This window comes from Anabrus simplex, chromosome 1 (assembly GCF_040414725.1).
Source record: "Anabrus simplex isolate iqAnaSimp1 chromosome 1, ASM4041472v1, whole genome shotgun sequence".
Lineage (NCBI taxonomy): Eukaryota > Metazoa > Arthropoda > Insecta > Orthoptera > Tettigoniidae > Anabrus > Anabrus simplex.
The window spans coordinates 520,567,803-520,582,196 of NC_090265.1; the positions used below are offsets into that span (position 1 = coordinate 520,567,803).

At 41.0% G+C, this 14,394-nt stretch overlaps 1 protein-coding gene across 1 annotated transcript in view; it reads left to right on the top strand.

The window, feature by feature from the left end:
• Positions 1–300: 300 nt before the first annotated feature.
• LOC136868915 (uncharacterized) overlaps positions 301–14,394 on the top strand; it is a 290,215-nt gene continuing 276,121 nt past the window's right edge. The window contains exon 1 of the mRNA XM_067144812.2: positions 301–486. The gene's annotated coding sequence lies outside the window, so the exon portion shown is untranslated. The remainder of the gene's footprint in view (positions 487–14,394) is intronic.

Below are 14,394 nucleotides of genomic sequence, written 5' to 3' on the forward strand. Positions count from 1 at the left end.
AGTCTAAAGATGCCTGGAAATGCTTCATTAAGTCAGCTGTTTGTATTTTAAACATGCTGTATCTACCTTTATACATCGCTACACTCCAAGTTCCATTCATAAGTAATATATCTTTGAAAGGAGGTTTCCCTTCTGGAAAGCACTCAGCACGACCTTCACGGACCTTTTCCCTCTGTAAACACCAGAGCAGCGTGTGCCACGATATGGGAACCCCGCCGCTCAGCTGTTTAGATGCGGCGGCGCATGCGCTCTCCAGTCTGTTTGGACGACTTGCCGCTCTGGTCAGTGGGTCAGAGGCTGTGTAGCTTGTGTGGTGTGTGGCTGGCTGGTTGGTTGGCTGTTCAGCGCAATCGTGTTGTGTGGACCGAGTGTTTGATCCGCGTGGCGTGGTGTGTCGTGTTTGGTGTTTTGTGTTCCTGTCTACTCAAGATACCAAAGCTGTTGGGATATTTCTCACTCAGGAAAACAACACGCGATTCAAAGCAGGTAAATATAGTTCTCTCTCTGTTGAAGTTTGTGAAAAATTTTCCACGGGTGCAAATAGAAGATCGTAACCGGCTAGGCTACACATGATTTTAGATCGTACACTTTCCAAGGCCGTTCTTTGACGGGGAGTGCTATAGTATCTTCTATATTTATTACGAGGAAACTGTCGTTCATATCTTATTTTATTGATGTTTAGAAATCAATTCAGATATGTATGTCCTTTTTTATTAGATGAACATTAGGGAGTGGAGTTAAAAAAACCTTGAATTTTGTTGTTTATAATCGATTCGCATCACGTAATATCCATCCGTCTATGTAGTGTCACAACATTAAGTCATCATCTAAGCCGTATCTTTGGGGGCGGGGGAGGGGAACACAGGTGCGCTCCTCTCTGCGAAACTTACCAGTTGTTTGCTTTCTTTAATTACCACTTCCTTTTATTATTCGACAGTCATTGAATATGTGTTTTGAGATGATGTGAGGTGTTGTGAGTTGTAAGGACGATCTCAACATAAGGTCAAGTTTTGTTTTTAATAGCGTACGAAATAGATCTCTGGCAGTTAGCACACATGCCTGCAGGCACATTTTATAGGATTTCAGACGAAGTAGAGAATTATTTGAAGCGGTCAGAATGCGGGTAGTAAGGGTAAAATGCACATCCGCCCCCACTCTGCCACGCTGCTCTTTCCAGTCATCTTCTCTCCATACCTCTTCACCTTATTAACTGAGGTTTAATGGTTCTTTCAGCTTCCTTTATGTCACTTCCTCATCTATCGTATAAAACCTAAAACTTCGAAGAATGATAATAAATAATAATAAAGGAAATGAGGTAAACTAGTTAAGTTCGCCCAGCACAGAAGTCCTAATTGCACTAACATGCAAAATAGCGTTGTTCTGTGTATGTTCGGTAAAGTTTCCTCTTGTGTTCATAGGTTTTTTCCGAAAATTATTTGTGAGTGAAAAGCTATCACACCTTGCAACGTATTCATCTCATGTATGGTATCAAAACCTCTGACCTACGATCCGCTTTTCGTTGCTATGTTTTAACCATCAGTATTAACAGAGTTATTGTAAGGATGACGTTATCTAAGTTATTGAACTTTTTCAAAGCAAAATTCTCACTTTCCGGTCGTATTTAACACATTACTAGGCAAAAGTATGTTAGAAGTGTATTATTATTATTATTATTATTATTATTATTATTATGTCCGACTCGTTGGCTGAATGGTCAGCGTACTGGCATTCGGTTCAGAGGGTCCCGGATTCGATTCCCGGCCGGGTCGGGGATTTTAACCTTCATTGGTTAATTCCAATGGCCCGGGGCCTGGGTGTTTGTGCTGTTCCCAACATCCCTGCAACTCACACACCACACATAACACTATCCTCCACCACAATAACACGCAGTTACCTACACATGGCAGATGCCGCCCACCCTCATCGGAGGGTCTGCCTTACAAGGGCCGCACTCGGCTAGAAATAGCCACCCGAAATTATTATTATTATTTTAATAATATGTAAAGAGTCAAGTGACCTCTACTAGATATGACTGCATTATTTTCAACTCTACTAAAACAGGTATAGCATCATTTCCCCCTTATTTTTCAGATTTATTATGTTATATTATTTCAATATTATGAAGCTAATGCTATATACCAATTTTTAGTATGTTAATCCTTCAGCCGAGCTCGGTGATACCGTGAGTTAGTCATTCTTCTGTTTGCAAGAAACTAGGTTCGATCCTAGCCGAGGTCCGTGGCATTTGCGCGCGTTCAACTGCGACAACTCCGTGTCGTTGGTTTCCGGCAGGTTGAAGAACTAGTGTCGGACAAATTCCGAAGCAGATTACAATCTTGAAGAATTAAACTACTGCATTATTATTGTTGTTAATTTATTCAAGGCTTACAGTGTGATTTAGATGTAAATGTTTCGATGTTGTCAATTATAAAGTAGTCAAGTAATCTAAGCGGAAATAAACTAGAAGGAACAAACATGTAAGTCGCCAGAATGATTGCTGGTACAGACAGGTTGGAATAATTGAAGGGAGGGCACTGGCAGAGAGAAGATAAAGGCTAAGTTAGGAATGAACTTTATGGAACAGTGTTGCCAACCCATAAATCTTTTCTCCGCTAAATTTTAGTTGAATATCCGCTAAATTCCGCTAAATTTCGAACTGAATCAAAATAGCATACAGGGCATACTAGCTGTTTCAATTAAAGATTAACTCAACATTCACCAGTTTCAGAACAGGAGTTCATTTCTTCTCCTCCCCGCACTATATGCTCTGAAGCAGATGTGCTGCGTTGAGGTGCTGTGGTTTCATATGAAGCTTTCTTTTTGAAAGTATATGCTAGTGCAACAAAGCACATACGGAAATTGTCAAATCTATTTCGAAATTTATTTTCACTTTCATCACAGTTTTCATTGTTTTTGACAAGTGCGGAAAGAAATAATGTCAAACAATTTCGCATTTATATTGCACTGCCAATAGACGCACCGTCCGTATTTGGGATCAGTGGGAAGCTCAACCAACTAGTCTTTTAAAGTTTAATTATTTAACTACTCTTTACGAAATATCTGACTACTTTTTAACCTTTTCTTTCGACATATTGACATACCAAAAAGAACCTAATGTCAAGAGAAACACGTTATCAAACACGACACTACCCGGATCATCAAGAGTACAGTCACGATTGTAACAAATTCTGACTGAGGCTGTGGGCCAGAGTTGGTCTAGGAAAGGAGTCGTAGTATGCAGCATAAGTCCAATACAACGGGAATAATTAGACTATTATGCCGCAGTAAGTTCTATATTATTATTTTCTTCTGGTGATGAAAGGTGATATTGTTACCGCTGAAAATCACTAAAGGAAGTTTGAAAATCCGCCAAAAAAACCCGCTGTCCGCTAAATGGAAAATTTATCCGCTGTTCTATTTAAAAATCCACCAAATTTTGCGGAAAATCCACGGAGTTGGCAGCACTGTTATGGATAGCTTCGGCGATGGGGTCATGTTAGGCGAGTGAAGAATAGGTTCTCTCGTTGCCATTGTGACAGGTCAAGATATAATAATTTATGTTCACCTTGCAGCTAGTACCTTCCTTGCAGGAAACACTGATTTTAATTACAGAAGGGAGAGAGAAGGAAGGATCAAGTGTGCTTTATGTTTTAACTTTGTGCCGATTACCCTTCTTCATCAATGATCTGCATTTAGGGCTGTCACCCAGGTGGCAGGGGGTTCCCCTAATAGTTGTTTACCCAGCCTTTTCTTAAATGTTTTGAAAGACCTAGGAAATGTATCGATCATTCCCCTTGTAAATTATTCCAATCTCTACTTCCTCTTCCTATAAAATATTTGTCCTCTTGAATTCCAATTTAATCTTCATGTCATGATCAAGCTTATTCGTCTACAACTGTCATTCCGCGCCATCTCTCCACTGCCAGCTTGGAACATACCGCTTAGTCGAGCAGTTCGTCCTTTGTATCTTATCCAGTTCAGGTGTGGCTCTCATACACTGTAACCGTGCACCATTTTTCAGCAGTTTCTCTCACACGTTATTCCGGCTTGGAACTGAAAATTATACACGTTAAGTAATGCATTATCTTACTATATGTTGGGCGTGTTTGAAAATGACTGGGAAATAATTCTCGCAAATAATTAGGTCTAGTTCTTTTGTCAGGTTACCATTTGTAGTTTGTGTATAACAGCAAAATTTTTCGGACATTCCTTAATCTTTTACCTATTTCGAACTCGACCAACATATTTTTATACTATCATCTAGTTTCCTGTAGGTTAACTTACGTTTCCATCATGTAACCCTTCATACAGGAAAGGTGTCTTCCCAAATTTGGTCTCAATAAATTTCGTAACTCTGTGCTCAGTAGTTTCCAACACTGAAAATTAACGGAGAATGTTTTTAATGAGTTGGTTAGCAAGACAATGAGCAAATCATGGAATCCTCCGACAGCCAAAACTAACCTTTGCCGCAAAATAAAATAAAATAAAATAAAATAAAAAACTGCATACGCAGTAAAACAGGGAGAGGGGGTTGAATCAGCGTTGCCAACCTCGAGACCAGCGAGTCTGTTGCATACGTATGGAAATTCGGCTACTGATATCAGAATTAAGCTATGCTCTAAACCTGAAGAATGTCGTCAATAATAATAAAAATAATTATTATTGTTAATGTTAATACTTAACCCCTTTTAAAAACAGACACATTAATTTACTGTACTAGTAATTACTAATTACGTACATGTATGTTACATTAATTAAAATAATATATTCGGGATACCAGGAATAAATTTGGAAATACATTTTGAACACTGAGAAGTCCTTTACAGGGTCTGTGCATAACGATAGCCAATGATCAGCGGTTTTTTTTTTCTACTCGCTTTTCTCTACGTAGTCTAATGATGAGTGGAAAAAATCGCCGCCGAACTACTCCCCTTCCACCTTTCACCCGACCTTGAAGAGAAGTAATTATATTTCGCCATTTTCTTTCATCCCACAGGTTTGTTTTTATCGTGGTTTAAAATTCAGCCCCCCTTTTTTTCCTACGAAATAAGCAACTTCTCACGGGTCTTACGAGTGTGAGGAAAATAAATACAGTATGTAAGAAATTACATTATTACAAATATATAGATAGGGTCTCTCTCTATGCACAATCAATAGATGGAACCTCAATTCGAATACATTTTGACATTCTGCTACAAGCTACGTGACCTTAAATTAAACTACTGTACGTTGAGCCGAATTCGATTACAATTGGCAGCGCAGGGTGAATCATCATGCAGGTAGCTGGGTAGGGTGCTGATGTTCACGTTTTAAGAAATCAGGCGCAAAATAACTGGCCGCAAACGAAACATATCCACTGGAAGAGTTTAGATTCGGATTAGCTAGTGCGAAATAAAATCCCAAGAGAGAGTCGCCCTGCCTTACACGTCAAAGATTGGGAATCGTAGTTCGCGAAAATTGAACTCACCCTGGTGATTAGTGTTGTAATGACCTAGAAACAATGAAACGAAGGATGAGAGGTCCGATCCTTGTACGAATAGAGATACACCGTAAATAAAGGAAAGGAGCATGCAAGACAATGCAAATGATTTCCTTCATCTGTCGCTTTTCCCACGTTCTCGTGGGGTCGCGGCTGCAAACTGTGTCGCACGTACGAACTTGGCCCTATTTTACGACCAGTGCTACTCCTGACGTCAACCCTATGTGAAGAAATATACTTGCTATTACCGATGAAGTGACTGCGCGGTTTCAGTCACGTAGCTCTCAGCTTACATTCGTGAGAGAGTAGCTTTGAACTCCACCCTCAACAGCCCTGAACATGGTTTTCCGTCGTTTCCCCGTTTTCACACCAGACAAATGATGGAACTGTACCTTAATTAAGCTGACAGTCGCTTCTTTCCCACTCTTAGCCCCTTTCTATCCCATCATCGCCATAAGACCTATCTGTGTTGGTGCGACATAAAGCAAATTTTTGTGCTTGTACATTTACTATTGTGAATTTCTCTGGTGGTTGGTAGTGTGTATTATGAAGAGTGTGTTGGGACAATCACAAATACCTAATCCTCGAGTCATAAAAATTAACCTGATGCAGTTAAGATCCCGGGGAATCGAACCCAGGACTCTCTGAATCGAAGACCTCGACAATGACCATTCACCCAGGGAGTCGGATAAATTAATTACACCCTACTCCGTAGGAGTCGAAGGAAAGAAGAAGAACAGAAAAGGGTGATCGAACAGGAATATTAAAGAAGAGTGGTCTGGCAGAGTAGGCAAAATCTCAATCAAACCACTGTGTTTACCACGCTCCTCCCACGAGGTCAGCTGCGTTCCGTATGCCCAAAGTAGGAAGGCAGAATCCCGCCGCAGCCAGTTGGTATTTAGGAGGGTTTGAATGTGAGACGCGCTTGTCTGCTGTTTCACTGGCTCGTAAAAGAACTCTTTTTCGGAGCAGAGTTCAAGAACTCAGGCGTCTCTTTAAATCTCCAGCAATGAAGGGGCGTTAAAACCATATTCCAGTAATTGGACGGTTATTTGCCGACCTAATTGCTTCAGTGCAGGCTTCAACTGTCCAAGTTGGTGGATTCGTTCCCGGCTCGGTCTGGTGGTATTTGAAACTGCTTTACATCATCTTTGAGTTGATATATTTCCTCGCCTCTAAAAGAACTCCGGCGGGATAAAATTCCAGCACTTCAGCGTCGCTGAAAACCGCAATAGTAGTTCCGTAAAACCAATAATATTAGTCGGTTATTAAAAAGTAGATAGGGTAGTCAAACAGGAAAGATAAAGAAGGGGAGTCTGGCGAAAGTAAGCACAAATAGGCCATACCAGACTCTAGAAACGCTAGTCAGAAGAGTTATGAGACCGGCTGAGTACCGTAGTAGATGTTCAAGGCTGCCGGATCGAATCCCGTCGCAGTCTCCCGCTTGGAATGTAAGCATGACAGCATCCACATTCCTCTCCGCACTACGTGTGAGGGTTGAATGTATAATTACATGAAAATTAATATCTTGAGAATTACCGATAATAGAGATAATCATTGGCGGTTTGGTTCTACAAGTAAAGTCAAAATGTTTGTTTACCTCGATATGCGCATCAGTAGTGGTGAGACAGACGCCGAATCCGTATTGCAACCCCTCTGATTCTGAAACCTTTGATTTACTCTCTCAAAATGTTCAATAGAGCTTCCTCTATATCTTGTTTATTTTGTACTTACTTTACTGAAACACCCTGTGTATCGCTTATTTGTCTCTGAAGTCTTCATACTGTGCAGCTATTTCCGGGGTCTATAAGAGCTAGTGCTCCGTTTTACAAATTAGCGAAGACCTGGCCATCCCGTTAGAGTCAGCGCAGCGGTGCGATAATGCACGACTTGGTTATCTTCTGCACATAGCAACCGCGCTTATCGCACAACAGTAGGCGCACTAACGTTCCCACAATGTTGGCTGTCTCTCTCTCCACTGGGCCAATTATTATAAACCCCCGTTCAGATATCCGAACGTGCGAGTATGTTTTGAACAAACAAGCCTATAAAGACATTTTGAGGCGAAACGCTGGTAATTTCACGATTGAAAAAGCCTAAAGAGTGTAAATGCTTTTAACATTTGTAGTCGATGTAAATTAAACCTTTTTTTGAAGTATATAAAGTATAATTTTTTTAAAGTTGCGGTTTTGTAGCTGTAAAGTTGCATTCGGGAGAGGTGCGTTCAAACTCTTACCACCGGCAGTCCTGAAGATGGTTTTTCTTGTTTTCCTATTTTCACACCAGGAAAATGTTGAGACTGGACCTTAATGCTGCTTTCTTCCCATCCTAGCTCATTCCTATCCCATCGTCGCGAGAAATCTTAGTGTGGAATTTACCGACTGGGCAGAGAATGAGTGCACCCGCGACGCCCCCTCAGGATAGAGAATAAAAGTATGTCGTATATGAACATAGTTTATCGACAGTAGTGTATTTAGTTCCCTCCCTTTTATCTGTCGTAGCATCAGATTTTTCCTCATATACTTGGGTAGTTTCAACCGAATCTTAGCAAGAGTTTGAATTCCTTGAAAAGCAGTGGATATTACGGCCTTGGAAGACCTTTGGTCATCATAATATCATGTGCTGTTTTAAGGTCTTTGGTAGTCTGTGTAATATTGTAATTATTTGGGTCTAGCTTTCCACGAACTTGAAGTAAGGCACTTAATTAATTAATTAATTTCGTGTGGCTATTTCTAGCCGAGTGCAGCCCTTGTAAGGCAGACCCTCCGATGAGGGTGGGCGGCATCTGCCATGTGTAGGTAACTGCGTGTTATTGTGATGGAGGATAGTGTTAAGTGTGGTGTGTGAGTTGCAGGAATGTTGGGGACAGCACAAACACCCAGCCCCCGGGCCATTGGAATGAACCAATTAAGGTTAAAATCCCCGACCCGGCCGGGAATCGAACCCGGGACCCTCTGAACCGAAGGCCAGTATGCTGACCATTCAGCCAACGAGTCGGACAGTAAGGCACTAATTCGACATTATTCTGGAGTAAGTATCGAGCCCACAAAATCGTTTGAGTTCGTCCTTGGAGCTCTAAACAATGCGTCGGCATCTTCTAAACCAGTGGTATTCAAAATGTGGTTCGCGGTACGCGAAGTCGTCTCAAGGGGTGCACAAAATGATCGTAGCTTCTGTTATCGGTGACCCCCGGAGGCCTAGGTTCGATTCCCGGCTCTGGCACGAAATTTGAAAAGTTGTACTAGGGCTGGAAAGGAGTCCACTGAGCCTCGCGAGGTCAACTGAGTAGAGGTCGATTCGATTCCCACCTCAGCTATCATCGAAGTGGTTTTGCGTGGTTTCGCACTTCTCCTCCAGAAAAATGTCGGGATGGTAGCCTACCTAACTTAAGGCCACGGCCGCTTTATTCCCTCTTTTTTGTCTGTCCCTTCCAATCTTCTACAATCCTCTACAAGGCCCCTGTTCAGCATAGCAGGTGAGGCCGCCTGGGCGAGGTACTCGTCATCCTCCCCAGTTGTATCCCCCGACCTAAAGTCTGATGCTCCAGGACACTGCCCATGAGGAGGTAGGGGTGGGATCCCTCGCTGAGTCCGAAGGAAAAACCGACCCTGGAGGGTAAACAGATTAAGAGGGAGAGAGAGTGTTTGTTTACCACTAGAGGGAGTCCCCTTTCCTAACTATTCGTTCTAAAATGCGCGTTAGCTTGTACTTCCCATGTAAAAATGCTCATTCATGCTGCAATGATGCTTTTTAATTGTTTGTTTCGAAATGCACTCATTCTCTTCCATTTTTCTTCCGTAGCAGTGAACATAGTACAATAGTAATAGTTGTTTTAATACTGGTCGTAAATATATTGTTGTTAGGCAATGAAAACCTCGTAATTCCACTCATGAGAAAATCACGTTTCTCCATCTGTCTTGTGAGGGCTTGCCGCCTTCCCTGAGAATGGAACAGAAGACTCCAGTGGTTGAATACTGTACATGTCAGAACGGTTCTCCGGCCATTGCTCATCGCCCAGTTTTAGGTATCTTCTGTAAACCTGAACGAGGTTTCCGTTGCCTAGCGACGATATACCGTCTATATACATTATTGCTATTATCGGGGAACGTAATGGCGTGGCAGCTTAGCTGTTTGCCCGACGACTGTGGTTTTATTCTCGGTGTTGCTGGGCTGGAATTATCAGTTGAAAATCCCGTGGTTGTCAGGAAGGGCATGAGACCGTAAATCCACGCCCACCACTCTTTCATGCCTCAGTGCATGCAGGGACACTGAGCAGGCGGGATAAGCAGCGGAAGATGATGGTGATTATTATTATTATTATTTTATTATTATTATTTTGTTATTATTATTTTATTATTATTTTTATTATTATTATTTGGCATCCAGCAAGAATCATTTGTTATTTTTTGGTATAATCGCAATAGACTCGTACTTCAGGGGGTGCGGAGGTAAAACACTTGGATTTTAGGGGTACGCCAACCAAAATGTTTGAATACCACTGTTCTAAACGATTTAAGTTTCCACTTCTATCTTGACACAGAAGCAGCCCATTTCTGACGACTGGCTTTGTCGTTAGAGGACAGCATTTTATTGTTTTATTAGCATATTGGAGACTATGGAAATCATAAAAAGTAATATAATGGTGCATATTGTTTTATAACAATCAAAACTTAAATTGTCCGGCCCCGCGGTGTAGGGGGCAAGGCGTTCGCCTGTCACCCGGCGGCCCCGGGTTCGATTCCCGGCCGGATCAGGGGTTTTTAATTGTAAATGATTAATATCCCTGGCCTGTGTCGTCCTTAATGCTCCTTTCCGCACATTCAACACTTCCGCAATTCCAATTACACGCAGGTTCATATCATATGGTGCAAGTAGTGGCAAAAGATCCGCAGGGGTCGACATCACCAACAAACATCATTTAAATTATTTTCTTTTAACTTAGATTTATAATTTGAGTAAAATGCAGACATGAACTTTTATATCCTAGGCCCCAATTATTTTTAATTTTGTAACCAAATCAAAAGTAAAGTCTTCTCCATACAGGTCATGAAGGCCTTTGAATGTTTGGAAGGATTCCACTATCCATAACATCGGCACTAACAAGTACCGGCGAGCTCTGGCCTTCTGAGCCCAACTTGGCAGGTTTGATCCTGGCTCAGTGTGGTGGTATTTGAAAGTGCTCAAAATACTGTACGTCAAACTCCAGTCGGTAGATTTACTGGCACGTAAAAGAACTCCTGTGGGGGAAAATTCCGGCACCTCAGCGTCTCCTAATAAACAATAAAAATGTAGCCGGTGGCACGTAAAACCAATAAATAACATTATTATTATTGTTATTATTATTTTACAACTGGCTTTACGTCACACCAACACAGATAGCCTAGGTCTTATGGCGACGATGGGATAGGAAAGAGGTATGAGTGGGAAGGAAGTGGTCGTGGCCTTAATTAACGTCCCTTTCCATTATTTGCCTTGTTTGATATTCGGGAAACCACGGAAAACCATCTTTAGGGGGTTAGGACCCACTGTCTCCAGATTGCAAGCTCACAGCTGCGTACCCCTAACCGCACGTCCAATTCACTCGACATTTTTATTTATTATTATTAACAGGAACCGGGCATGGCAGTTGAAACTCTGTTGTCAACAACAAGCATATAATGGGAGATAGATAAAATAAGAAATACAGTTTTAAAATTTTGTTCCAGAGGCTACTAGGCCGATTTCGAACGCCAGTTGCTGCTGGAGTTTCAAAATCTATCGCCGATAAATCAACGGTATATGTGCTTGAGGTTCCGTGGCTACGATTGCAATATTATCCGCTTAGTTTCTTTTACATCAAACTGATTGCAGTTCAAAAGTAATCATTGTTAATTGATGTATGGTCATATGACCAACCCTTTAGTGTTATACGTACGTGTGTAGAGGCATGCTATCTTCTCATAGCGATAAAGGCAACAAAATACAGTATATTTGGACGCGATTTCGAGGTATCGTAATAAATCATGTGATTCTGGTTAAGAAAATAGTGATTTTATTTTTGAGGATTACTGCGATATAAAGAATATTTATTTTGCGATAAGTGCAACATTGGTGCCTCCGTGGCTCAAATCTCGGTTACTCCATGTGAGATCTATGTCGGACAAAGCGGAAGCGGGACAGATTTTTCTCCGACTACTCCGGTTTTCCCTATCAGCTTTCATTTCAGCAACACTCTCTAATATAATTTCATCTGTCAGTCATTAATCATTGCCTCAGAGGAGTGCGACAGGCTTAGGCAGCCGGTACAATTCCTATCCTCGGCGCTAGATGGGGGCTTCATTCCATTCCTGACCCGGTCGAATGACTGGAAACAGGCTGTGGATTTTCAAGTGCAAAACTGCAGTAAAATTCATGGGAAAACCGAGCTTGAAATACTATTCCAATACTATGAGTGTGAAAAGAATTGGAAGATAAAGTAGGAATTCTCTCAATTTGACAGAAATACCTGTTAGCTTTAATATTCTAGGAAATCTCTTAATGGTATGGTGATATAACGTGTAATTTATTATTCGATCTTGATTAGGACTATAGTAAAAGAATAGTGATTGATGATCAATATTATTTCTCCCTTTATCACAAATGAAACGAATAAAACTTTTAGGACTAATTTTAGAAGGTTGAAAATGAAAACCTACAACCTGTTTTCCAGTCATTGACCGGGTCTGGGATGTAATGAATGAATCATGTAGGCTGTTAGTACGATGGGGTCGCTACCCCCAAAATGTATTAATGACTGATAGATTCTATGAAATGAGAATGGACAGTGTTGCTGGAATGAAAGATGACAGGGAAAACCGGAGTACCCGGAGAAAAACCTGTCCCGCCTCCGCTTTGTCCAGCACAAATCTCACATGGAGTGACCGGGATTTGAACCACGGTATCCAGCGGTGAGAGGCCGACGCGCTGCCGTCTGAGCCACGGAGGTTCCTTTAGAAGGTTATTAAAGCTAAATTCAAACGATGGGGAAAGTCCTATTTCGAGAAATAACACGAAAATATTTCCTTTTTTGAATAATCGTTTATAAATCAGTGTGAAAAGAATCAAGCCTCTACACACGTGAAGAGTGTCTGTTCAAAAGGTGCTATTTCCACTTCAAAAAATGTTTTGTATTTCGCCCACATGCATGGTTGGCGCTACAGGAATCATTCCTCTCTTCGTCAAGTTCTGAAAATCATTTAACTTCGATGAGACATTAATAAGAGAAGTTGCAGTGACTACCTTGAAATATTCTATCCAAATCCCAAAGAACCATATCTCCCAAACTTTTGAATGCAGCAACATAGGTCAAAAGTGCTTACGTATGTAATCAGCTCACATTACTTTTAATATTAATCTTGTTTTTTGTTTGCTTTGTCCTCAGGGGCAATCTCCAGTTGGGGAAAGTCGAAATAAATAAATAAATAAATAAATAAATAAATAAATAAATAAATAAATAAAAATATCGAATACCATGAGCAGTCCAGACCAGAACGATGTAATTACTTAAAAGTAGTACCAATAGCCGATCATGGGTACGATCCATGTGCCTTTAATTGTACGTTTCCTTGCGTTTTTCCACAACTTTCTTAGGGTGGAAATAGCGCCTTTTGAACAGGCACTCTTCATTATGTAAGGCTTGCCAGAAATAGACTCTGGATGTATCTGGCGTAAAAATGGGAAATAAAGGAAAATCTTCTGAAGGGCTGCCAACGGTGAAATTCGAACCTATCATCCTTTGATTTCAAGTATACATCTACACACGGCCTGTACAGAGTTACTAATTCACTCGATTGAAAAATACTTGTTTGCATATGATACATACCCTATTACTTATTCTAAAACTTTAACGGGATACGTAAGATGAAATATGCTTGGGTTCAAATCGGTTAAATCGCTCTGCTATACAGGTTATCAGCCCACAGACATATTCTAGCAACAACTCTCACCACAAAAAGTAGCATTCGTATTTCGTATTGGCACAAATCACCGATTTGAAAGGACTGTTGGAAGAAATGTAATCTTAGATGACTGTTCAAATGTAGGACCTCTTCAGAAAAACTTTCCCACCAGGCGAAGTCAATGACGCGGATTTTATTCTTCCATAAGACCGAACAGGTCCATGCTGTCTTTGAATACTGTCCATCCATTATCTTGTGGGGCGTCCAATACTCCTTTCTCTCGTTGTCAGCCTTACTAACATCCTCCTCCCTACATCCTCCTGGTCTCTTATAGTGTAAACACAGCTTTCTTCATATTTTCACATATATTGGTCACTTTCAGCCTTTCTGTCACCGGTTAGTTTCTTATTTTATTACTAAACTGTGTGTCGAGCTGCAAACTCAGTATTTTCACATCCAGTTTATTACCCCGTTTTCTTGTCGCCGGACAAATTTGTTTCTGCTCCATAAATCATAGCTGTTCTGACTGGACCTTTCCTTTAAGTTTTTTTAGCATCTTTCTGTTACGCATCACACTGGAAAAAGTCCTCCAGTTCAAGTGCATGATAGGCCAAATTATTTAACATGAACTAATTTTCCATTTCTAAGATTGTTCATTTATAATTTTGATTTTGACGAAGGATGATGTTTTCATAACGAGTATAGTTTTCTCTTATCTGGAATGGAGAAAGGATCGCACGATAACGAGGGAGGGATCATCTTCTGATAAGGAACTGTCAGATAAGTGACGTGAATAACACAATATCAGCAAAATTACATGACACTCATTACAGGCAGTTTGCTCCATTTCTTCGTTTGCTGCTGCACAATGGAACAATGGTTTTACAGCTCCTGCCATCATCGACCCTGGTGACACCCTGCACAATATCCAACACTTTCCATACCAGTCTTCTCATCTCGACAGCCACTGCAATACGAAATAGAATTAGGGATGGTCGT